This window comes from Podarcis filfolensis, assembly GCF_964270895.1.
Source record: "Podarcis filfolensis genome assembly, chromosome: 9".
Lineage (NCBI taxonomy): Eukaryota > Metazoa > Chordata > Lepidosauria > Squamata > Lacertidae > Podarcis > Podarcis filfolensis.
Genome location: NC_139610.1, coordinates 72,996,659 through 73,023,146, shown reverse-complemented (window position 1 = coordinate 73,023,146; position 26,488 = coordinate 72,996,659). Strand labels below are relative to the sequence as shown.

At 46.0% G+C, this 26,488-nt stretch overlaps 1 protein-coding gene across 2 annotated transcripts in view; it reads left to right on the top strand.

The window, feature by feature from the left end:
- Positions 1-26,488, top strand: part of GFRA4 (GDNF family receptor alpha 4) — a 138,474-nt gene that overhangs the window by 25,307 nt on the left and 86,679 nt on the right. The window lies entirely within an intron of this gene.

Below are 26,488 nucleotides of genomic sequence, written 5' to 3'. Positions count from 1 at the left end.
AGCTTGGGGCCATTTTATGTAGAGAGGGTTTTCTCTGCATCTTCATCAGGCTTGTGCTGGAGGTTTTTAAGCAGAAGTTGGATATAAAATAAGAATAAGGACAAGAATAAGAATAAGAATAAGAATTTATTATTTATACCCCGCCCATCTGGCTGGGTTTCCCCAGCCACTCTTGGTGCCTTCCAACCAAATATTAAAAACAATACAGCATCAGACATTAAAAACTTCCCTAAACAGGGCTGCCGTCAGTTGTCTTTTAAAAGTAAAATACAGTGGTACCTCAGGTTACATACGCTTCAGGTTACAGACTCCGCTAACTCAGAAATAGTGCTTCAGGTTAAGAACTTTGCTTCAGGCTGAGAACAGAAATTGTGCTCTGGCGGCAAAGCAGCAGCAGGAGGCTCCATTAGCTAAAATGGTGCTTCAGGTTAAGAACAGTTTCAGGTTAAGAACGGACCTCCAGAACGAATTAAGTACTTAACCCGAGGTACCACTGTAGTTGTTTATTGCCTTGACATCTGCTGGGAGCACGTTCAACAGGGAGGGTGCCACCACCGAGAAGGCCCTCAGCCTGGTTCCCTGTAACCTCACATCTTGCAGCGAGGGAACCCTCGGAGCTGGACCTCAGTGTATACCTCCTTCAGGTATACTGGACCAAGGCCGTTTACGGGTTTTAAAGGTCAGCAGCAACACTTTGAATTGTGCTCGGAAACGTACTGGGAGCCAATGAAGATCTTTTGGGACTGGTGTTATGTGGTCCTGGCGGCCTCTCCCAGTCACCAGTCTAGCTGCCGCATTCTGGATTAGTTGTAGTTTCCAGGTCACCTTCAAAGGTAGCCCCACATAGAGCGCATTGCAGTAGTCCAAGCAAGAGATAACTAGAGCATGCACCACTCTGGCGAGACAGTCTGCGGGCAGGGAGGGAGCTGGTAGACAGGCTCCCCTGGACACAGAATTAACCTGCGCCTCCATGAGTCCAAAATGACTCCCAGGCTGCGCATCTGGTCCTTCAGGGACACAGTTACACCATTCAGGGTCAGGATCAGGATCAGGATGACTGCCTGTCAGGGGTTATTTGGTTTTGATTCCTGCATTGCAAGAGGTTGGACCAGATGATCCTTGATGGTCCCTTTCAACTCCAGAATTCTATGATTCTTTATTTTAAATCCTGGGAACTTTGTCCCTGTAGTAAGAACAGTTTGTAAAAAGGAAACCTGCCACAAACAGCGGGTTAAGGGGAATCATGTCTCTAGTCTCCCAGCTCATCGGTATCAGTCTGTTAGCCTCCATTAGGAACATAAAACCTATTTTCATTGTCACTTTCCAGGCAATATGTATATAGTTCAAAAGAATACTTTGCAACCATTCCCCTTTGAAGGAGCAGCAGTGCTATCCACAGGTGCATTTGGAGACGGAGACGGTTTAAAGTCTCTGGGTTTCACCCGCCATGTCCAGCCAGCTGGCTCCGGTGTTAAGTTTGAGCTCAGTTCCTTCACCGAAGTATCTGGGAAGCAAATGCAGCAACGGGTAGAATCAGCACGTTTGCAGAGAAAATTAGATTCACTTTTGATCCTGGCTACTTTCCAATCGCGGCAGCACTTGAAGGCACATCTCAATTAACTGAATCAGTTTTTATTTGAGACGCTTGCTAGCCAGGAATATCCGCACAGTCTTCTCTCGCCTGTCCTCTCCTATCCCTTTTGTCTTTGCTCCTCACTCACACAAATGCGGGAAATTCGTTAAACGGACGGCTTTATTCCGGCGCTTGACACGGGTCTCACAATTCAATCCCAGAATCAAAGTAATGGCTTTGGAGAGCCAAGATGGAGGTACCACAGATCTTGAGCCACCACACACACACACACACACACACACACACACACACACCACGTCTGCCATGGAGCAGTTTCAAGAAGTGAAACCTTTCACTCCTGGTCCCTTGAGAAGTGGAATGGCACAACCCACCTCCCTAGCTTGGTCCAAAATTCAGCAGAGGAGATTCTGACTAAGCATTCAGAAGAACCTTTCGGCTGGAAGAGCTGTTTGATAGTGAAACGGACTCCCCTGTAAGATGGTGGACTCTCCTTCCTTGGAGATTTTTAAGCAGAGGTTGGGTGGCCGTCTGCCGTGGATGATTTAGCTGAGTGTTATGTACTGAGCTGAATCCTAGAACAATAGGATCCAGAATGCAGCAGTCTGATTGGTCCGCAGGAGCCACCCAATCCATCTCCAGGTGGAAGTGAATCAGCTACCTGATTGGCCTGCAGGAGCAGCCAATCAGGCTCCTGGATGAAGTGAATCAGCAACCTGACTGGCCTGCAGGAGCAGCCAATCAGGCTTCTGGAGGAGGTGAATCCAAAAACTGATTGGCCTACAGGAGCAGCCCAGAATTAGCCAATCACACAGGGCCCATTGTGTAAATAATGTATATATAGCTAGACGTTTTGGGGAAAGTTTCATTCATTGCTACTATGAGCTGAATAAAGAGCATGAAATTCACACTCGACTCTGAGTGTATTTCACTGAGATTCTTGCATTGCAGGGGGTTGGACTAGATGGCCCTTGTGTTTTTGTCACACGTGTCTAGTTTGTCAGAAGCTTTTGCTGTTCCTTGAAGCAGCAGAGAAGCAACTCTTATACTCGGTCACCAAATCTGTGTCCTGGATCCCCAGCGGAGGATGAAGAACTTGAAATTGGAGTACTGTTTCTCCCCAGATCTTCAATTCTCAAATCAGTAGGGTACAGTGGAACTTTGGTTTTCGAACGTCTCAGCTACCGAACGTTTCAGAAGCCGAATGCCAAAAACCCAGAAGTGAATGCTTCCATTTTCGAACACGCCTCAGAAGTCAAACGGCTTCTGAGGCGCGTTTTTCCATTTTCACCATTCACTTTGCCAACAGCCCTTTGACCCTCAGTTTTCGAACGTTTTGGAAGTCTAATGGACTTCTGGAACAGATTATGTTCGAAAACCAAGGTTCTACTGTACAAAGGCAAAAGGGGTTCACTTGCATGGCTAAGAAAGCTAAGACTTTGATCCAGCAATTGACTCACTCCCTCCTGCACTTGGGGTCCCATTGCTTGCCTCACTCTGCCCAATGCAAGGACCAGCTATCCTTCTTCGTATATTCTGTGCTTCCATTAGGCTGTTAAGACTGTTGTCATTTCCCTGCGTTTTGACTCGGGATGCCCTGGTGGTTTGTACTGATAGTTATTTCTCTCAGAGTGTGTGTGTGATGTTGTCACCGCTGTTCTCTTTTTTTATCCTTGCATTTTAATTTTTGATGTTATTTTTTTTTATTGCCAGACACCTTAGGGGCCTCCAAACAGAAAGGAGGCCTGCCAATTTTTAAGCACATAATTAAATAAATAGCGGCGTAAAGAGCCTGTGAACTAGACATGCATCCCAAAGGAACAAATCTTTTGCTTTTTCAAAAAGTATAACCATTAGACCTTCTTAGTGCTACAGGGAGACCAGTGGGGCCCCATCCCTTGACTGGTGAAGAATCGCTCCTGCAATTTCTCCCCTTTTCCCTCCTCATTCCATTTTCCTTTTGTGCCAGGCCAATGATTTCCTGAGCACACACTCAGGGACTTCCTTATCTTTTAATATCTGCACGCTGCTTAGAAAACATTAAGCTCCTTATGTGTGGCGAATGTGATGATCGGGAAGATGGCGGCAATTGCATCAGTCATATGATTTTTATTTATGTACTTACATGTTTGTTTATTGCAATTCTTTCCTCTGAGGAACTCGGGGGGGGGGACATAATTGTCCTCGTCCCCATTTTATCCTTGCAAAAACTCTGCAAGGCAGGTTAGGCTGAGAGTAAGTGACTGGTACCAGGTCACCCATTGAACTTCAAAGCTAAGCAGGTATTTGAACCTGGACGTGGGTGGCGCTGTGGGTTAAACCACAGAGCCTAGGATTTGCCGATCAGAAGGTCGGCGGTTTGAATCCCCTCGACGGGGCGAGCTCCCATTGCTCGGTCCCTGCTCCTGCCAACCTAGCAGTTCAAAAGCACGTTAAAGTGTAAGTAGATAAATAGATACCGCTCCGGTGGGAAGGTAAACGGCGCTCATTTCGCTTTATTGGCTGAGGGAGCTGGCATACATGTCATGTGGCGAGCATGACTAAGCCGCTTCTGGAGAACCAGAGCAGCACACGGAAATGCCGTTTACCTTCCTGCCAGAGCAGTACCTATTTATCTACTTGCACTTTGACATGCTTTCGAACTGCTAGGTTGGCAGGAGCTGGGACAGAGCAACGGGAGCAGCAATGTAGGGCATTCCGGGATCAAATCAGAAACAGCTTCTGTAAATCCAGGGCTGTCCCTGGAAAATAGGGACACTTTACCCTGACATATGCATATTTGCACATGTGGCTTGACTGGAGCGCTGAACTGCAAAATTCAGAAAAACACGAATTTCAAATCACGCCTGTTTTTCAGTCTGCAAATCATTTGGGAAACTGGGAACTAGGTTTGGTTCAGCTTTAAATGCAACCCGCATCGAACCTCCCAACGCCTCAGCTTTACTGGGAGACAACTTCTCCCTCCTTGAGCTGTTTCAGTTTACCTCACCGTCAAGCAGCCTGTACTCCTCCATATTTTAAAGAAAGTTGTGCCTGTAAGAGTCTTGGCTATGGTTCTCTCTGAGTGTGGTTACCTAGCAACAGAAAAGGACTTTTATTCAGGATAACCAGACAGAAAGGAGCCCAAGTCTGGACTCCTGAGTCTTTGGCAGGTGTGCAGAAAAATGGTTTCAGCAGCTGCAGAATGTCCTGCAGGGTTTTAGGAGGAAAGATGCTTTGATCAAAACACTCTCTTCTGCATTATTATCATTTTAAACATAGGAACTCTTCTATCGACTCTGTCCCTCTTATCTCAGGCCTGGCTCCCGGTGAAGCGGTCAACTTGTCCCCACGATGCGTCAGCTCAGACTGAACTCACAAGCCACTGGCTGCTGCTACGGACAAAACGTTTCCCCGCCACATAGAAAACTAGCGCCTCAGGGGAGATGGCTCGACCTTGCCTTTGCCCTGACATGCTAGCTCACTAGGGGAAGGGAGCTGGTGACGAGAAACAAAGGCAGCTGATTCATGGCGGAGGCGATCAGTTTGTCTGTCTAGCTCTACACTGGCTGCAGTTCTCTGGGGTTTCAGGGTTGCTTTTTGGAGATGTCCAAGAATTGGGACTTTTTGGCTGCCAGGCAGGGGCCCCCATCCCTGAGCGAAAACCCTTGTTCCTTTTTGGTTTGCAGAGGAGCCAATCAGGTGCTTTTTATGGTGCTGCATCTCAGAGGTGGCCACTGTGGTGAGAACAAAGCCTCTGGTCGGATATACATTAGCAGCTTAAAAAATAGCAAGGTCGTTGTTTTCCCTCTGTAATAAACAAAAACCTGCCCTTATTCCCTTATGGGGGACACAAGAGCCCTTACAGAGTCCTTTGCAGGTTCTCCATCAGTCAGAGAAAATAACAGAGGCCAACCTGAGAATATTGAGAAGCAAAGCAGCTCGTAAGCCTGATCTTTATTGAACTGTTGCAACAGGGTGCCCCCTTCACACGCAGGAGAAGGAGGAGGACCCCGAACAAAGGTGTGCCTGCCCTTATATAGACATTTTAAATTGCCTGCCCTGGAGTCCAAGACCACCCCAGAAATATACCTACATCACAGAAAGGGGTGTAGCTCAAGACCACCCCCCAGATACATCATACCTGAATCACAGAAGAGGCGGTCTACAACAGAAATCTGAGTATGTTGTTTATTTCCTGTCTGGAAGGTTACCTGTTAATGGTCACTTGATTGGATACCCTGCGGAGCCTGGCCAGTCTTTTGTAATGGCAAATACTTCGTTCCTGAGCCAGGTCACAGGCTCACCCTATTCATACACAGACATACCCTTAAGACAGGATTTGTGAAGGAAAAGACAATGGGGAGGCTTTTCCATTTTCCTTCAACCTTGCAGAGAAAACATTTGGTCAGTTTGGGAGTCAAAATGGTTTCAGGGCTGTTTTCCTGTGCTGCTTCAGACATGTGGTTTATATGTGTTTGCTTGGTACATTTATGAACATTTGTTATATATCTAACACCTTAATTATTATTATTTTCACCTCAGTGGCATCATGACTAGTAGCCAACATGGCTTGCTGCCTCCACAGATGGATGGAGCAATGCTTCTGGAAACCAGTTGCTGGAAACCACAATAGTTGCTCTCGCACTCGGTTCCTGCTAGTGGCACCTAGTCGGCCAGAAAGAGAACAGGATTCTGGATAAATGGGCAATTGGCCTTATCCCGCAGGGTCTACTAATATTCTTATGCCCTCTTAACTTCGGCGATGCTTTGCCCCAGCCAACGCAAGCCGGCCTTGGCTTTTATAGGATTTCCTGCAGTCCCATCCAGCTGGCTTGGGAGATAACACATCAAAACACGGTATTTCATAAGAAATACAAACTTTCTGGCAGTAAGAGCTGTTTGACAGCGGAGTGGTCTCCGTCAGGAGGTTGTGGAATCTCCTGCCTCAGAGGTACTTTTTGTTTCGTTTCTTTAATTTTCATTTTTCATTTTCATTTCATTTTCAACTTTTACAAACATTTTAGCCAAAGAGGACAAAATCATTGCACATTCAATTTACCTTCCCTTTGACCTCCCTCCCCTCCCTTCAGTGGTTATTTATTTCACATCTTTTTTTTTAAATGATATTTATTCAATGTTTCAAAAATACATAGGTATGAAAAAAAAGAACAGAAAAATACAACAGAAAAATATATCAAAAAGAAAGTACAAAAAGAAAAAACAAGAAAAAAAAGAATAGAAATCCCATATTGCATCTTTTCATTTGCTTGTTTCTTGGACCTCCTCACACCTCCCTTTCTGTATTCTAGCTTACTTCGTTGTTTCAGCAAATTCTTCCCATATTTCTCAATTTTTGTTTAAATAAATTATCTTAACAATCTATCTTATTTTTTAACTCAACATATCCTTTCCATCTTTTACTATATTCTATTGTTCAATTTACATTAATTTCTTTAACCTTATCTTGCCTTAAAAATCTTAAAATTCAAATTTTAAACCATATTTCTACATAACTCCTTAAATCCTTTTTACTAAAGCCAATTGGTTCCATTCCAGCATAATCCCTGATATTTCATTAGTGTTACACTAATTCCAAAAATAGGGGAAAAAAAAGATTTTCCTTTTTATAGACTTTTTCTTTTTCTCTAGTTTTTATCCAATGTCCCTTCTTCCTGGTCTCGGGTTATGTCAGTCCTTTCTAACCATTGCATCCAGTCCATCAATCTGGTGCTCTTATGTCCGAGGCCCTTAAGTCTCTTCTATGCCCCTTCTGCAGATTTTCTTGTTCTTGTTTGTGCTTACGTTCTTCTTTGTCTTTTGTTGGTTTCTTTCGTAGTTTCTTTCCTTTCTCCTTGGGGAGTGGGTCTCCGGGGAATTCCAGCCGGTAATAATCTCCATTTTCCTTCATCAAACTAGCCCATTCCCCGCAGTCCCACTCCCCGTCATTGTCATTGTAATCCAAAAAGTGGTTATCCAAAAGATAATTATCAACCTGTTTCATAGTCCCACCAGAATTAAGAGCTTCCTTGACTCCAGACGCTTCCAGCCACACTCCAAATTCAATCTTCCAAAGCAGCGGCTTTTGCTCCTGCAGGACTTTAGGTCTCACCATTTGTGTTGCTTGGGGTACAGTCGCAGCCTCTTCCGTCTTCATCTGCCCTTGGACTTGCCCTGTCGAACCAGTTTCCTGAATTGGTCTCTGTATAGTTTCTTTATCCTTGTTTCCTGTTAAATCATATTCACTGGCTACAGCAGTCATCAAGTCCAACTTTTCATTCATCAAGTTCATCTTCTCATGCAACTGCTCCAGCAATGCATTTGTCCTGCCAAGGGCAGACACCAAAACTTCCTCCCAGCACATTTCTGTTCAAGGTCAAACGACTGGTCCCACGATCTCTATCTCGCAGCTGTGAAGTCACCGAATAAACTGCAACAGCAAACTGACAGGCTCCCTCTAGGGGACACAATTTCTATTTGTATCCATCTTTAAAAACGTATCCAACAAAAGAAAATTACTTTCGATTTTGAAATACTTTGTTTCTTTAAAATGCAGAAATGCAGAAAGCAGCATTGAAGTTAGTTTGTTTCTCTTTTTTTAACTATCTGTCAAAATGCTCCACTTTTAATCAATGGACGTCTCCGACGATTTCTGTCCTGACGCCCCGTTCCCAGGTTTGGGATGATGGAAACTTATATTCCTTTACTCTCTCTCCTGCAGGCTTAAACAGTCAAATTCCCCCCCCCCTTTTCTCCTGCTTCCAAGAGGGTTTTATTGGTAGTAGATGCAGGAAATTTCAATCTTTAAGACAACTTTCCAGGCTATTAGATTGCAAGGTTTTTGCTTCAGTCTGTTTACAAAAAGCGGAAGGCGGACTTCCTGTTTAAACCTTCCCGCTTCAGAGCCTAATTCACAAATTCACAAATTTCTTAATCCAATTTTCCATTTTTACTCACGGGTACTTTGTTTAGAGTCCAATTGTCATCAGGAAAAAGTCAGCGCTCTCCGGCGATGGCTGTGCGGCTTCCCTCCGTGAAAGTAGCAATCGGTTCGCTGCACCGCGCTGCTCACCCCACTTCGCTCCGGAGCCCCAAAAAGGGGGTTTCCCTGCGAGTAGGGGAGGCGCTCTTGGTGCTCTGCCAAACCCCACGTTCCCAGGCTCCTCCGCCTGGGATTTCTAGCGGGTCCCTGCCTTCGCCGCGGCGGGAAGACCCAATTTCCACAGAGCCCGTTCCTCCGGTTGGAGGAACTCCGCCATTCATCGATGGCGCTGACCCGGAAGTCTATTTATTTCACATCATTTCATTACTGCCTATCCAATTCAAATATATTTATAAATTTTCCTTTATCCTTCCCTCGGCTATTCTTCACAGCACACATTTATATCAATCCTGCTGTTTTAATTTGTTTACAATGTGTCCTCAAGTAATCCATAAATTTCCCCCATTCTATTTTAAAAAGTCTCTCTTCTTGAATTCTTATTCTTCCGGTGGGTTTCGCCATTTCTGCGTATTCCTTCCATGGAAGTTTTTAAGCCACCTGCCATGGGTGGTTTAGTTGAGGTTCCTGCATTGCAGGGGCTTGGATTAGAGGACCCCTGGGTAATTATGAAATAACAGGACAGCGACAGGAGAGATATGGACTTGAGCCACCATCGTGTAGACACCCCTTCCCAAATTAGTGATGGGAACTTTCTGGGGGTGCGCACACAGCTGCCTTCTCCAAGAAACAGTGTTCAGTTGTGGAAGGAGGCGTCAGTAAGAGCCAAAGGACAAAATACTTAAATGGAGGGAGTGCACCACAGAACCAGTACAGTGGTACCTCTGGTTAAGAACTCAATTCGTTCCGGAGGTCCGTTCTGAACCTGAAACTGTTCTTAACCTGAAGCACCACTTTAGCTAATGGGGCCTCCTGCAGCTGCCACGCCGCTGGAGCACGATTTCTGTTCTCATCCTGAAGCAAAGTTCTTAACCCGAGGTACTATTTCTGGGTTAGCGGAGTCTGTAACCTGAAGCGTATGTAACCTGAAGCATCTGTAACCTGAGGTACCACTGTATTATTATTATTATTATTATTATTATTATTATTATTATTATTATTCTATACCCATACCCCGCACATTTGGCTGGGTTTCCCCAGCCACTCTGGGCAGCTCCCAACAAATTATTATTATTATTATTATTATTATTATTATTATTATTAATGTGATAAAACATCAAACATTAAAAACTTCCCTAAACAGGGCTGCCTTCAGATGTCTTCTAAAAGTCTGGTAGTTGTTGTTCTCTTTGACATCTGGTGGGAGGGCGTTCCACAGGGAGGGTGCCACCACATAGAAGGCCCTCTGTCTGGTTCCCTGTAACTTGGCTTCTTGCAGGGAGGGAACCACCAGAAGGCCCTCGAAGCTGGATCTCAGTGTCCAGGAAGAATGATGGGGGTGGAGACGCTCCTTCAGGTATACTGGACGGAAGCCAAGAAGAACATTAGCACCCAAAAGCGGAATGCAATCTGCCCTTTTCACCTTCAGGTCGCTAAGTCCTTCTCCAGACCTGAGCGAACCCAGATCATCTTCTCTTTTTTTTTAAATAAATGTTTATTAGAGTTTTACAAAACATAAAAATCAAACACTACATATACCAACACAAAATAAAACAAAAAACAAAAAATTCACACATAATACAGAAAAAGAAAAAAGAAAAATATCCACTTTTAACTTTCAAGATTTCGTATTCCTCTTTCCTGACCTCCTCACATCTCCCTTTTTTGTGTTCCTCTTTATTCCATCAGATTCAGCAAATTCTAACCCTCTTTCAAGTTTCATTTATAATTATAGGCTCCCACTTATTAAGTCTCTAGTTTCCCCTCTTTTTTGGATCCTTTTTTTCCTACCTCCTTTAACCATATCCCAAATGCCATGTTACCTTTACATCCCACATCATTTTAACATTCAAACAGTTTACAATGTTTCTGTAGATAGTCTTTGAACTTTTTCCAGTCCTCTTCCATCATTTCTTCTCCCAGGTGTCGGATTCTGCCGGTCATTTCTGCCATCTCCATATAGTCTATCACTTGCGTCTGCCATTCTTCCACGGTGGGCAAATCTTGTGTCTTCCAATATTTGGCGAGAAGTATTCTTGCTGCTGTTGTTGCGTACATAAAAAATGTTCTGTCTTTCTTTGGCACCAATTGGCCGACTATGCCCAAAAGGAAGGCCTCTGGTTTCTTGGGAAAGGTAAATTTAAATACTTTCTTCAGTTCATTGTAGATCATTTCCCAGTAAGCCTTAACCTTTGGGCACGTCCACCAAAGATGAAAGAATGTTCCCTCAGCTTCTTTGCATTTCCAACACTTATTATCAGGCAGGTGATAAATTTTTGCAAGCTTAACTGGCCATTGATGGTCAGCCGGCCAAAGGCTCTCACAGGGCAGCTGGACGTTGGCTGAAGCCATGTTGCTCTTTGACCCCTGGCATCAAAGGTCGGGTTCTGCCACCTTGGGATAAATCCCAGCGGCAGCCCATTTGCATACTGGGCGGGGGGCGGCGGGGATAAACTCTATTGAAGCAGCTCAGCTTAAAATAATTACTTCGTCCTTCTCTCGGGGCTGCATTCATCTTGCAAAACGGTGGGGCCCCCCAAAGCTACGCCACCTGTTCAGTAGATTAAGAGAATTGCTCATTCTTCTGACTTATGAGCTTAGCACTTTTTACCACCGTGAAATTAATTTAAGATGGGAATGGGGGGTGGGAGGGAGGGAGGAGAAAGCGTGCATATATATATATATATATATATATATATATATATGGCCTTTTCATTAACTATACCGTTCATGCATATCATTCACGGGCCCCACATTCCTTCTGTCTGAAAGAATGTTCCTCAAGAATCCGTGGAATATATTTTATTTTATTCTATTTTTTAGAAAGGTATTGTTGAGGAGAAAGAAAATGCCTCAGCAGAAGAGGAAATAATTCTAAGGCGACGGAAGACACTTTCAGAGTATTGGAGAGGGAATTGTGTCCTGGGAATTACACATTGGTTAATTCTGAAATCAATGGGGCGGGGGGGGGAGAGATAAGTTTTTAGTCTGCACTTATGCCTTGCCGCCCCCAGACAATGATTTGCATGACATTTACATATGTAAATCTGTCCATTTTGGGTTTTCTCACTTTCTCATTTTAAGTTCGGTTCCGCATCAGCGAATGCCCTCATGAAAATTCATTGGCGTGTTATTTGGTGTTTCCCCTAATATACACATTTTTGTATGCGATTTTCTCTAATATGCGTATTCCGCAAGCACTTTCCCTAATGAAAAGGACGTGGGTGCGTTGTGTTTCACCAACAGTTGCGTTTTCAGGCCGGCTTTTGACTAGCAGGTGGATTTCGGTGCACATTTTCAGGTTGGCAAAAGCATTCCAAATGCATGTAAATGTCAAAGGTTGATCGGTTTCCATCCTGTCCTTTCAGCCCGAAGGAGACCAGTTCAGCTAACAACGAACTAGTAAAAGAAATGCAATTAAAATGAAATGAAAACATATCAAAACATGTAGTGTAATGAGTATTGAAGTAGGACCTGGGAGAGCCGAGTTCAAATCCCCACTCAGACACAAAGCTCACTGGGTGACTTGGGCCAGTCACTGCCTCTTAGCATGACCTACCTCACAGGGTCGTTGTGAGGGTAAAATGAGGGGAGAACCATGTACATACATACATACATACATACATACATACATACATATATACATAAAAAGGTAAAGGGACCCCTGACCATTAGGTTCAGTCGAAAACAACTCTGGGGTTGCGGCGCTCATCTCGCTTTATTGGCCGAGGGAGCCGGCGTACAGCTTCAGGGTCATGTGGTCAGCATGACTAAGCCGCTTCTGGAGAACCAGACCAGCGCACAGAAACGCCGTTTACCTTCCCACTGGATTGATACCTATTTATCTACTTGCACTTTGATGTGCTTTCGAACTGCTACGTTGGCAGGAGCAGGGACCGAGCAACAGGAGCTCACCCTGTCATGGGGATTCGAACTGCCGACCTTCTAATCGGCAAGTCCTAGGATCTGTGGTTTAACCCACAGCACCACCCGCATCCCTACATACTTAAATACTTACATACATATTTTTATTTTTATGCTACCTTTCTACAGCTCAAACCATGCTCAACGTAGCTTACAACATGATAAAAACACATAACTGTAACATAGCAAAAAATTAAACCATTTAAAAATGCACAACCAAACTGAACAATTTCCAGAAGATCTAAAATAAAGATACAAAAAAATAAAATAAATCCCAACAGAAACAACAGGAAAAAAACCCTCCACAACGAAACCCTGCAAAAATAGGGTTGCCATCTTTGAAATAGTAAAAATCGGGACAGAAAAGTTGTTGAGCTATTTTTATAGGAAATTGGCAAAAATGACACTTTTTAGAGTTGCCGTTTTCCAAGACATTCTGGCCATTTCCGCCTGGACACTACTGCCGACCGCACTATTCTGGATATGTCCAGGAAATTCCGGACGTATGGCAACCCTATGCAAAAACCTCAGCCGCTTGAGCCCCTTAAAGGGGGCATATAAATGTAATAAATGAAGGATTTCACCATAATTAAGAACATTTAAAAACAATTAAGAACATCTAAAAGCATTTAATAGCACAGCCGCATCCTCTATCAGCTAATCATTTCAATGTTGCTGCGAGCTGTACCTTTCCGCCATGAAAAGCCTGAGTAAACAGGGACGTGCAGGGCTTTTTCAATTATTCCTCCTGGATGTTAATAACGAGGGTGACAGATGCAGCTTCCACAAATGGGGAACTGCCACAGAGAAGGCCCCGTCACAGCTCACAGCCCAACAGGGGGAACCACCTGCCCAGCCATCGCAAACCCTCCAAGTGTCCCTATTTTCCAGGGACAGCCCCGGATTTACAGAAGCTGTTTCTGATTTGATCCCGAAATGCCCCACTTTTCCGTAAGGTAAAGGTAAAGGGATCCCTGACCATTAGGTCCATTCATGGCCGACTCTGAGGCTGCGGCGCACATCTCGCTTTACTGGCTGAGGGAGCCAGTACCTACCGTATTTTTTGCTCTATAAGACACATTTTCCCCCTCCTAAAAAGTAAGGGGAAATGTGTGTGCCTCTTATGGAGTGAATGCAGGCTGTGCAGCTATCGCTGAAGCCAGGAGAGGGAGAGGGATCAGTGCGCACCAATCCCTCTTGCTCTCCTGACTTCAGGGATAGCCGCGCGAAACCTCTTCAGGGCAACAGTAGGAACACACACCCCCTGCCCTTAAGAGGCCTGGCACGGCTATCCCAGAAGCCAGAAGAGCAAGAGGGATCGCTGCTTTCGCTGCGCAGCGATCCCTCTTGCTGTTCTGACTTCACTTCACTGAAGGGGCGCTGCGCAGAGAGGGAGAGCTGCGCAGCGCCCATTCAGCGAAGTGGGAGGAGAAACGGAGTCCCTTCCGTTTCTTCTCCTGCTTTGCTAGAGAGGCGCTGCACAGAGGGGGAGAGGATTTTTTTTTTCTTGTTCTCCTCCTCTAAAACTAGGTGCATCTTATGGTCAGGTGTGTCTTATAGAGTGAAGAATACGGTATTTATCTACTTGCACTTTGACGTGCTTTTGAACTGCTAGGTTGGCAGGAGCAGGGACCGAGCAACGGGAGCTCACCCCGTCGCAGGGATTCGAACCGCCGACCTTCTGATCGGCAAGTCCTAGGCTCTGTGGTTTAACCCACAGCGCCACCCACGTCCCAGTCAGTGCTTTTTTTCTTTAAAAAAATGTTTAGGGGCACTCTCATTTTCCTACTCATATTGAGGCCAAACTTAGATTCACAAAATGTTTAGGGGTCTGCGTACCCCTGCGTCCCCCCAGAAAAAGGGCACTGCTCCTAGTTAAATGGCTTTTAAATCCATACCTGTTCTTCTCTCTCTCCAGCACTCTATAATCATGGTGTGGGTGGGTGGATGAGAGAGAAGAACTATTCTTGAATATGGAGGTTCTATTCCTGGCTAGCGTGGCTCAGAAGGGAAGGTGACCCTCTGACTGTACAAGGTCCCCGACCCTTGATCTAAAGAAATATAATAATAATAATAATAATAATAATAATAATAATAATAATAATAATTGCAAGAGAGATAACCCATTCAGGATGAGGACCCCATTCAGGACCAGGGAGTCCTCCACACCAGCCCGCCCCCTGTCCCTCAAGAACAGTACTTCTGTCTTGTTAAGGCTGTGTTCATGGAAGACAATCGTACTCATCTACAAGTGATCGCCAAAGAAGAAGAAGACGATAGGCACCAGTTCCTGGGAGCTGAGGCACTTTGGAAGCCCTCCCCCCCCCCCCCGTTGTTGTTTTTTGAGGTGGCCGGACACTCTCGATGTTCAGTGGGTGTTCGGCTTGGCCCCCTGGATCCTTGTGACATTGCACGTGCGGCTTTAGGAAGCTCCATTGGGCCCTCTCAGTTATCCTGAGAAGCTGGTGCCTCTGGTCACTACTTTTAAAGTCATTTATTATTAAGATTTCTTTCTGCCACTTAATATGCATGATCCCTAAGAGGTTTGCTTAAGAGAGACGGATGTATTAGAAAAGCAAACTGTAAAGCACTTAATACGCATATCGAAAAGAAAACCAAACAGAACGGTGCGGTAAAGGCTTATAATTCAGGGGAAAGCCTGAATAAAAAGGTGTTTAAAAGTAACCACTAGTTACACCTCCCAAACGATGCACAGGAAGGTGTGGAGGCCATGTGCGAATCGCTTTGGGGATTGCTTAGTGCAACTGGCTGTTCTTTATCATCACCACAGAGGAGAGGGCTGTGGATGGCTCCTAGCCTTAAAGGCTTTGTGCTCTGCCTCCGCAGAAGACACTTATTCACACAGTGCTGAGTTAAACTCTGGAACTCCCTGCCACATGAGGCAATAATGGCCACCAAGCTGGATGACTTTAAAAGAGGATGGGACTGATTTATGGAGGAGGAGAGGGGTGTCGATGGCTACTAGCCATGGTTGCTATGCTCTGCCTCCACAGCTGGTACCACAGGAGGGGAGAGGGCTCTTGTGTGCGAATCCTGCTTTCTGGTTTCCCACAGCCATCTGGTTGGCCACTGTGAGAGCAGGAGGCTGGACTAGGTTGTCCATTGACCTCATCCAGCAGATCTCTTCTTAGACTCTTGTTGTCATCCATTTCCTGGTGTGGTTTAGCAGGCAGGAGGAAGGCTGGGATCTGGACGACTTGGAATATTTGTTGCCATTTCTTTAACGTGATAAATAAATAAACAACAGCTATTATTTCAAGGAGCCTGAGAACTTCTTTCGGGGGTCTCCATAGGGATCTCTCCAGTGTGGCCTGAGGCCAGGATGCACTTCTTTGCCAAGTTGATTTATGCATATTTCCTTTTGCGACAGAGAGGGAAATTCAGCCAAACTCTTGATCAAAGTGTCTGCAAGCCTTTTGACCCCGCTGCCTACAAAGGCCCTTTCTTAAGCCTGATTCCCCTACTCGGCAGCCCCTCAAATCTCATAGACACAATAGCATCTCTGCAAAACTGGGGTCACTCTGTTTGCTGGATTCCATGGGAGAAACATTTAGCTGCTGACACTAGTGTGTGTGAGAGAGAAAGACAGGGGGATGGACGGACGGACAACTATACGATATTTGAGGCAATGGTACAGTTAGGTAACTTTAGACTCTCCTGCAGTCCTTGGTCCTAAATGGGGTCACTGTGCCCCTGAAGGACCAGGTGCGCAGCCTGGGAGTCATTCTGGACTCACTGTCCATGGAGGTGCAGATCAATTCTGTGTCCAGGGCAGCTGTCTACCAGCTCCATCTGGTACACAGGATGAGACCCTCCCTGCCCACAGACTGTCCCACCAGAGTGGTGCATGCTCTAGTTATCTCTCGCTTGGACTACTGCAATGCGCTCTACGTGGGGCTACCTTTGAAGGTGACTTGGAAACTACAACTAATCCAGAATGCAGGAGCTAGACTGGTGACTGGGAGCGGCCGCCAAGACCACATAACACCATATAACACTGTGCTGGAACCACAGGAGGGGAGAGCTGCTCTTGTGTTTGAATCCTAATTGCTTCCAAGGGCACTCTCTACCAAATGAATCCACATGGCAGATATTTAACTCTGGCACTTGTAGTCATTTCTAGGGCTCCAAGTACCCATATACACCAGACTCACATGTTCCCAGGCCTGCACTCGATGGAGCAGTTGCAGCAACAGGGGGCCACTCGCCCTTCCCAGTTTACGTACCACCCCCTGATGGGCTGCTTGAATGCAGCCGGAGACAACGCCTGTGTTGAAGCTGGCTCTGCTCATCCCACTTCAGCCCCCTCACGGTTCTGGGAGTAAAGGTAAAGGTAAAGGGACCCCTCACCATTAGGTCCAGTCGTGGCTGACTCTGGGGTTGCGGCGCTCATCTCGCTTTAGTGGCCGAGGGAGCCGGTGTACAGCTTCTGGGTCATGTGGCCAGCATGACTAAGCCTCTTCTGGCAAACCAGAGCATCGCACGGAAACGCCGTTTACCTTCTCGCCGGAGTGGTACCTATTTATCTACTTACGCTTTGACGTGCTTTCGAACTGCTAGGTTGGCAGGAGCAGGGACCGAGGAACGGGAGCTCACCCCGTCGCGGGAGACAGAGGTGCAATAGAGGGTGGGGAAGCACCCAACCCTTCACTTGCTTGATCTGATTCTTCCTCCCCTTCCTGTGCTCCACCCCGTAGGAAGGGAAGGTTCCCCCCTCCTTTCAGTATACAAGTGCCCATACACAAACAATTTTCTGTTTGAAGAGACTGAAGCCTCTCTTGAACAACAAACATTAGCACAGCCCTCAGTTCCACTTTTTCTCAATATTTGTCATGTCAGGTTGACCAGACCCAACATGGCTTCTGTAAACAGAATTTTGAAGCAAGCTTGCTTTTAAAGCTCTGTGCATGTAAGATAAGAGCCATGTTACAGTGGTACCTCTGGTTAAGAACTTAATTCGTTCCAGAGGTCCGTTCTTAACCTGAAACTGTTCTTAACCTGAGGTACCACTTTAGCTAATGGGGCCTCCCGCTGCTGCCGCGCCACCGGAGCACGATTTCTGTTCTCATCCAGAAGCAAAGTTCTTAACCCGAGGTACTACTTCCAGGTTAGCAGAGTCTGTATCCTGAAGCGTTTGTAACCCGCAGTGTTTGTAACCTGAGGTACCACTGTATTTTTAAAGCCAGTTTAGAGTCAAAGTTAGGCAATTGCGTGGCGAGTTCCCGCCCCACCCCCAGTGGGAATAATGACACATGACACAATTATTAAGGTTAATGGACTAAATAAGGCCACAACTTTATTGGTTACAGGTGATGAACGGTATTGGCTTAGGCATTGGTCCTAACCGACTGCGTATATCCGACTTCAGCCAGTCCGCTTGAAGTCCAGGAAGGGTTAACCACCATTGGGTGAGTCCTGCTGATGCACATCAACTAGGAACTCCCCCGGGATAACCGATAGGGGGCGTGCCTTAGGCCCTCACCTCCCCAGGCTTCGGACAGGACCACACACCCCAGAATCCTTTATCGGACTACCCTTCAATATGCAGGGCAGGTGATGGCACTACCTCCCCTCTTCCATCTACAGAACCATACAAATGCCTAACTGCCAATACAGGGATGTGGGTGGCGCTGTGGGTTAAACCACAGAGCCTAGGACTTGCCGATCAGAAGGTCGACAGTTTGAATCCCTGAGACGGGGTGAGCCTCCTGTTGCTCGGTCCCTGCTCCTGCCAACCTAGCAGTTTGAAAGCACGAAGTGCAAGTAGATGAATAGGTACTGCTCCGGCGGGAAGGTAAAAGGCGTTTCAGTGCGCTGCTCTGGTTCGCCAGAAGCGGCTTAGTCACGCTGGCCACATGACAGCTATATGCTGGCTCCCTCGGCCAATAAAGCGAGATGAGCGCCGCAACCCCAGAGTCGGCCACAACTGGACCTAATGGTCAGGGGTCCCTTTACCTTTAACTGCCAATACCCAGAAAGTTGTGACGATTTGCTATGAGGTAGGCAAAAACCAAGTGGCTGGTGCCAATTTGCCAAGTGGAAAAATTCCTACCAGGCCCCTTGACGGCGACCAACCGAGGTCCATAGCAAGGTCAAGGAACAAAAACCTTATAGGGCGGGAGGGTGGGAAAAGCAGGAACAACTGGCGGGCGGCAAAGAGGGAGATCCCCAGCCGCGCCTGCGTTAAATAGGGCAGGCCACGCCCCCAGAGCCAGCCGATTGGCCAGCCAGGGAGTGGTGCGGCTGGGAATCCCCCCCAATTGTGCGTGGTGGAGCCGTGAAGCCTGCAACTCCACCTCCTCCGAAGCGCGGAAGTGGCTTTGTGAGGCGCTCCAATAACTCCCTGTAAGCCCCTGTCTCTGACTCTTGCCTCCTAACTGGTACGCTTCCCCCCAAATCACTGGCCCCCGCTCCCGAGTCAGACTCCAGCTCCCTAGTGCACATTTGCCAGTGTCCCTGAAATCTGCTGGCATCTTGCAGGCATCTGGTAGGCCACTGTGAGAACAGGATACTGGACTAGACAGGCCATTGGCCTGATCCAGCCCGCTCTCCTTAGGCTCTTTTGAAGGAAAACCTCAGTCGGAACCACTGCGAGATGGATGGAGGGCTAAAGAAATTAGAGAAATCAGCCAAAAGCCTCATTAAAAGATATGCAGATCTATCAACGTCATGCCAAAGCTATGCTCCATCCCACTTCAAATATGATCTCATCGTGGAGCATGAGTCTTCTGATATCCAAGCCATTCTTCTTTCTATCTCTCCCAACATTTCAAAGCGTCCTCTTTGAAAACATCTCCAACTTGAGAGAAAGTTTCTCATCCACCCCCTTCTTCTTCTTACCTGACACCTGCTTCTTCCACCCCCTCCTCCTTTTCCCACTGGGATAAAAGACTCTCCTACATAATAATTTACTGAAAATGGATTTTGTGCACATTTCCCCCTTAGGGTGTGCATGGATGAGCATCTGCAAGCTCAGCTGGTGACTTTGATTTTATTAGCCATTCAGTCTTGGCGCTCAATGGAAAATGCAGGAGGGACAAGAAATCAAAAGGCCCCAGGGCAGAGCGGTTTGTGGGGGGGAGCAGAGAGAGAGAGAAAGGGAGAAAGCCCAATATCTCTGCCAGCAAAAGATCGGCTTTAATCAGGGCTCCATCCACCTGCTTTGGGTAAGAAAGAGGACCCATCTTATTAAGAGCAGATGAGGGAGAGATGGAACAGAAGTGGAGGCTGCCTGGCAATGGTCTGCAGAGATAAGATTGAAGCACTTAGAACGGGGAGTTGGGGAGGGGAGAGGGGTGTCATTAGAATAAAGGAAGAAGTGGCAAAGAGAAGAGGAAATTAAACTTTCGCAGGGCACTGACAACAAGTGGAGGTGAGGAAAAGCAACTGGCAATCCGCTCCGGGAAAGAAAGAGTGAGAGAGCATTTGAATAGCAAAAGAGACATAATTGGTTCTCTCAGGTCTTCCTTTCCTTGAAATTATCCTTTGCTATATGTTTACTTCTTTGGCACAGACCCAGATACTCCTGATTCCCCCATGTAAATGCTGTGATTTCCCAGGAGAGCACAGTAAAGCTACACAGAGCCATGGAATTCAGTGTCCTAGAAATCAAAGCTTCCCTCTTTTTTTTTAAAAAAGCAACTTTCTAGACCTTATTGGGGCAGAGGTGAACTCGGGCAATGCCTAGTGCAGAGAAAGCAAGCCTTGTTGTTGTTGTTGTTTGGTCATTTAGTCGTGTCTGACTCTTCGTGACCCCCTGGACCAGAGCACGCCAGGCACTCCTGTCTTCCACTGTCTCCCGCCGTTTGGTCAAACTCATGCTGGTAGCTTTGAGAACACTGTCCAACCATCTTGTCCTCTGTCGTCCCCTTCTCCTTGTGCCCTCCATCTTTCCCAACATCAGGGTCTTTTCCAGGGCGTCTTCTCTTCTCATGAGGTGGCCAAAGTATTGGAGCCTCAGCTTCACGAAAGCAAGCATGGTTCTCTCCAAATGCAGGCTTCCCGTGAGCAATTAGTTGGCCATTGTGGGAACAGGATCCAACAACCAGTTCTCCTTATGTTCATGTGTTCTGAAACATCTTGGACTCCACCTCCCATCATCCCGAGCCAGCATGGCCAAGGATGATTGGAGTTGGAGTCAACGACATCTGTTTGTCCAAGCCTTCCTCAAGATGGTGTCATCCAGATGATGTCAGACTACAACTCCCATCGTGCATGGCAGTTGCCCATGCCGGTTGAGGTTGATGGAAGTTGGAGCCCAACAACGTCTTGGGGAAGAGCTGCTCTAAGTCAACTCCTTTGGTGGTACCATCTACGGGTGTCAATCAGCCAGAGAAATCAAGGTCAGACATCATGGAAAGATAATCCCAGGAATCAATGCCCTATTTTGGTTGCGACTTCTCCATTCTGTTTTACAGCTCTTGCCTTAATTCCAATGGGTTTCAGGGGGGAACACACCTAACTTGACCTGTCTGTTGAAACAGGAGAATATAAAGTCATCACCAGAGCTCTGGAAGTGTAATCAAAACTGATGCTTAGGAGAGTTTCATGTGGAAGTGAGCCTTTGAAAATAGGTGAAAATTGTTTTAATATAAGCAGCAATTAATACTGCTTCACCTGAAGCTCTGTATGCAGGCACTAATTAATTTCCCCGTAATTGTCTCTAATTGCTACTAGTTTGTGTAGCCTGCATCTAAGAACTGATTTGGGGTTGGCTGCCAAAAACTGGTCCCTCACAGAAAGGTTTTGACCTTATAAATCCCTCTGCTATTTTTTATGTTTTTGAGATTCTGCTGTAACAAAGTCCAGATTTACTCCAAATCAAAATTCCCCGTTCTAATCCAAAAATGAGGCCTGCCCCATTTAAGATGTGCAATTCTTTTTTACAAATAATAATAATAATAATAATAATAATAATAATAATCACATACCCTTAGCAGTTTTGATGGCAGTAATAGGAATAGCAGAGGATACTTCTTGTGACCACTCTCTGCATCTGCAGTGGAGGTGACACTTGCAAGAGGGCTTCTGAGGGCCAGCTTAGGGTCCAGGTAGGCCCACAATGGGCGTTCCATGAAGTATTGAGACCCAGCCATGAAAGGCTTTATAGGTCAAAACCAGAATTTTGCCCAGGAGTGAAAGTTCTTTGCCCAGAAACCCCACCTAGCTGCTGCCAGTCAAAATAGATGCCATTGGGCAAGAAGGAGCAGTGGTCTGACTTGTTCTGTTCATGTGGCCCACTAAAATTCTGGAATGGTGGCATTGTGTGTATATAAATACATGCAGGGCGCAGGACTGGCCACATGTATTTTTTCACCGATTATTGAGCAGCAGTTGGCATAAATAATTGAAGGAGGCACAGAAAGCGTAATACTTTTTAGTCTTTGCTATACATAGCACAGGGACGCGGGTGGCGCTGTGGGTTAAACCACAGAGTCTAGGGCTTGACGATCAGAAGGTTAGCGGTTCGAATCCCCATGACGGGGTGAGTTCGCATTGCTCAGTCCCTGCTCCTGCCAACCTAGCAGTTCGAAAGCACGTCAAAGTGCAAGTAGATAAATAGGTACCGCACTGGCGGGAAGGTAAACGGCGCTTCTGTGCGCTGCTCTGGTTCGCCAGAAGCGTCTTAGTCATGCTGGCAGCATCACCTGGAAGCTGTACGCCAGCTCCCTCGGCCAGTAAAGCGAGATGAGCGCTGCAACCCCAGAGTTGGCCACGACTGGACCTAATGGTCGGGGGTCCCTTTACCTTTTTACAACTGCAAGAAGTACAACTGAGCCAGGATTGATGCAGCATGATACAATCTTTGCTTGCTATATTGTACACAGCTTAGAGCTTTCGGAATGTTTTTTAGATACATATGCATGTTTTTTAGACAAATATGTCCAAACCATCAAAATTCTGGCTGTGTAACTCTGCATCAGCTGCGGTTTCTGGACCAACTTCAAAGGCAGCCCCACAGGCAATGCATTGCAGTAATCTAATCTTGAGGTTACTAGAGCATAGACAACTTAAGATAAACTCTATCTCTAACCAAGTGTAGCTGGAATACCAGCTAGAGCTGGTAGAAGCTATTCTGCTCCACAGATTCCACTTGTGCCTCCAACGTTGGAGATGGACCCAGAAGTACCCTCAAGGTCCGAACCTGGACAGGACCTCTCCAAAATGAATCATCACCCACCAACAGCATCTCCATCTTGCATCAGTCAATTTTCACTTTATTGGCCCTCATCCAGTCCATTAAGGTGCTCAGGCGCCAGCTAAATGCATCCATGACCATTGTTGTTGTTGTTTAGTCGTGTCCGACTCTTTGTGACCCCCTGGACCAGAGCACGCCAGGCACTTCTGTCTTCCACTGTCTCCCGCAGTTTAGTCAAACTCATACTGGTAGCTTCGAGAACACTGTCCAACCATCTCGTCCTCTGTCGTCCCCTTCTCCTTGTGCCCTCCATCTTTCCCAGCATCAGGGTCTTTTCCAGGGAGTCTTCACTTCTCATGAGGTAGCCAAAGTATTGGAGTCTCAGCTTCAGGATCTGTCGTTCCAGTGAGCACTCAGGACTGATTTCCTTCAGAATGGAGAGGTTTGATCTTCCTGCAGTCCATGGGACTCTCAAGAGTCTCCTCCAGCACCATAATTCAAAAGCATCAATTCTTCGGCGATCAGCCTTCTTTATGGTCCAGCTCTCACTTCCATACATCACTACTGGGAAAACCATAGCTTTAACTATACGAACCTTTGTTGGCAAGGTGATGTCTCTGCTTTTTAAGATGCTGCCTAGGTTTGTCTTTGCCTTTCTCCCAAGAAGCAGGCGTCTTTTAATTTTGTGACTGCTGTCACCATCTGCAGTGATCATGGAGCCCAAGAAAGTAAAATCTCTCACTGCCTCCATTTCTCTCCCTCCTATTTGCCAGGAGGTGATGGGACCAGTGGCCATGATCTTCGTTTTTTTGATGTTGAGCTTCAAACCATATTTTGCGCTCTCCAAGACCATATCTACTCCCAATGAAAAGGAGAAACAGAGGCAACTGTCACCAGCATATTGGCAACAATGCCCTCCCAAAAACCCTGGTTGACCCCATGCAGTGATTTCATGTAGATGTTAGATTTTAAAGTGTTGGCTTTGGCTAGATAGTAATATCAGGATTGGCTTGAGGCATTTTGCAGCCTGAGGAGAAGGACAGGAAAGGAAAGGATCTGTCCATTTCGCTTGTGTCAGTTTCTCCTTTTTCCAAACTTCAATTCGGCTCTCTACGTTTCTGCAGCAATTTGCAGATTTCTTTCAAAAAGTCCTCATGAAGATTCTTCAGCATTTTAGTGTGGATTTCACATAGTAAACACATTTTGTATGCAGTTTTGACTAATGTAACCAATTTCCAACGCAAATTATCCTCTCAGAATGCATTTTGCATGTCATTTTCACTAATGTATTGATTTTTATACATGTGTTCCCCTAATGTGTTCTTGTAAACGTCGTTTGGTTGGAGAACCGCACTGCAAATTTGGGATCTGTTCAAATTTTGAAAGAGGGCTGTGTTTCAGTTCTTGCATTGCTTTGAAAATTGCACATGTGATAAATTCGGTTTTAAATGTGGACATGAGTCAAATTTGTTCTCCATCCCTGACTTTAGATTGCATTTTTGTCTGGGTGCATTAGGTTGATGCATTTTTTGCAGTTAGTCATACTGCACGATAAGTCAAGTCTGTCTTTCTGCTGCTTTTGTGGTGCGGTCATTACATACCCTCCAAGTATCCCTATTTTCCAGGTACCATCCCGGAATTAGGCCTAGGACCCATGTATCTACGGGACCGCCTCTCCTGGTATGCCCCGCAGAGGACCTTAAGGTCCACAAATGACAACACTTTAGAAGTCCCGAGCCCCAAGGAGGTTAGATTGGCCTCTACTAGGGCCAGGGCCTTTTCAGTACTGGCCCCGACTTGGTGGAACGCTCTGTCACAAGAGACTAGGGTCCTGCGGGACTTGACATCTTTCCACAGGGCCTGCAAGACGGAGCTGTTCCACCTGGCCTTTGGTTTGTACTCAGTCTGACCCTTATGTTTCCCTCCCCTTATGGTTTTGATCTATGGGCTACTTTTAAAATGAGGCTGCATTTTAAATTACATTTTAAATTGCAATTTAAATTTTAAATTGCGCCACCCATGTCCCACAAACTCACCTAAAAGCAGGTATTAAAGGAGCCAGGGATCTCTCTCTCGAGTTATGGTATGGTGGTGATGTGGTCTAAACCACTGAGCCTCTTGTGCTTGCCGATCAGAAGGTCGGCGGTTCGAATGCCCGTAACGGGGTAAGCTCCCATTGCTCTGTCCCAGCTCCTGCCAACCTAGCAGTTTGAAACCACACCAGTGCGAGTAGATAAATAGGAATCACTGTGGCAGGAAGGTAAATGGCATTTCCATGTGCTCTGGTTTCCATCACAGTATCCTATTGTGCCAGAAGTGGTTTAGTCATGCCGGCCACATGACCTGGAAAGCTGTCTATGGGCAAACACCGGCTCCCTTGGCCTGAAAGCAAGATGAGTGCCACGACACCATAATCACCTTTGACTGGACTTAACCGTCCAGGGGGCATTTACGTTTTTCACCTAATACAGTGGTACCTTGGGTTACAGACGCTTCAGGTTACAGACGGCGGCAGCAGTGGGAGGCCCCATTAGCTAAAGTGGTACTTCAGGTTAAGGACAGTTTCAGGTGAAGAATGGACCTCCAGAACGAATTAAGTTCTTACTTAATTTTTTTATGTACTTTTTTTTATAAATCTATGGCATGTCTGCATTTGGAATAACAATGGGTATCTCAAAGATGGAGCCAAAAACGGAGAAAGCAATCCAAAATATAAGAACCCCGTTTAATTTCCACTGGGGTAAATCATGTAAGTGTAACTTATCCTTATCTGTCCATTCCAAACTCCATTCCGAAGCTGAGCCAGCCCAAGCCTGGCAGAGGGAAAGCAAGCCTTTAAAACAGTTTGCTTTATGCCACTGGGTTGCTATGTCATGTGACCTTGCCCTGACCCACCTTTGCCGCTCTCCCCAAATGATGCTACTCATTACATTAGATGACTTTAAAAATGAAGAAGACCATGAAGGGAGAGGTAAAGTCCACCCTGGGCTAAAATCCATGCTAGCTAAACAAAATACAGTGGTACCTTAATTCGTTCCAGAGGTCCGTTCTTAACCTGAAACTGTTCTTAACCTGAAGCACCACTTTAGCTAATGGGGCCTCCCGCTGCTGCCACGCGATTTCTGTTCTCATCCTGAAGCAAAGTTCTTAACCCAAGGTACTATTTCTGGATTAGCAGAGTCTGTAACCTGAAGTGTCTGTAACCTGAAGCGTCTGTAACTCGAGGTACCACTGTATACGCATTCAGAAGCAGTCTATCTTGGGAAACTTGTTTTTGCAGAGGCAACAGCAGCAGGGGTGCCTCAAAAAGTATGTTTTAGAGTTGGAAAAGGTTCAGAAAAGGGCAATCAGGGGTTGGAGGGACTACCCTCTGAGGAAAGGATGCAGTATTTGGGGACTTCTCAGTTTACAGAATAAGCGAATAATATTATTCTGGCTGGCCACTTTGAGAGCAGGATGCTGGAATAGATAATGCATTGGCCTGATCCAGCAGGATCATCTTATGTTCTGAGGAATGCGGCTCTGTGTTGGTAAGCTTCTGGGAAGTACCGTATTTTTCCATGTACAAGTGAAACTCGAAAAATTAGAATATCATGGAAAAGTTCATTTATTTCAGTAATTCAACTTAAAAGGTGAAACTAATATATGAGACAGACTCATAACATGCCAAGCGAGATATGTCAAGCCTTGATTTGTTATCATTGCGATGATCATGGCGTACAGCTGATGAAAACCC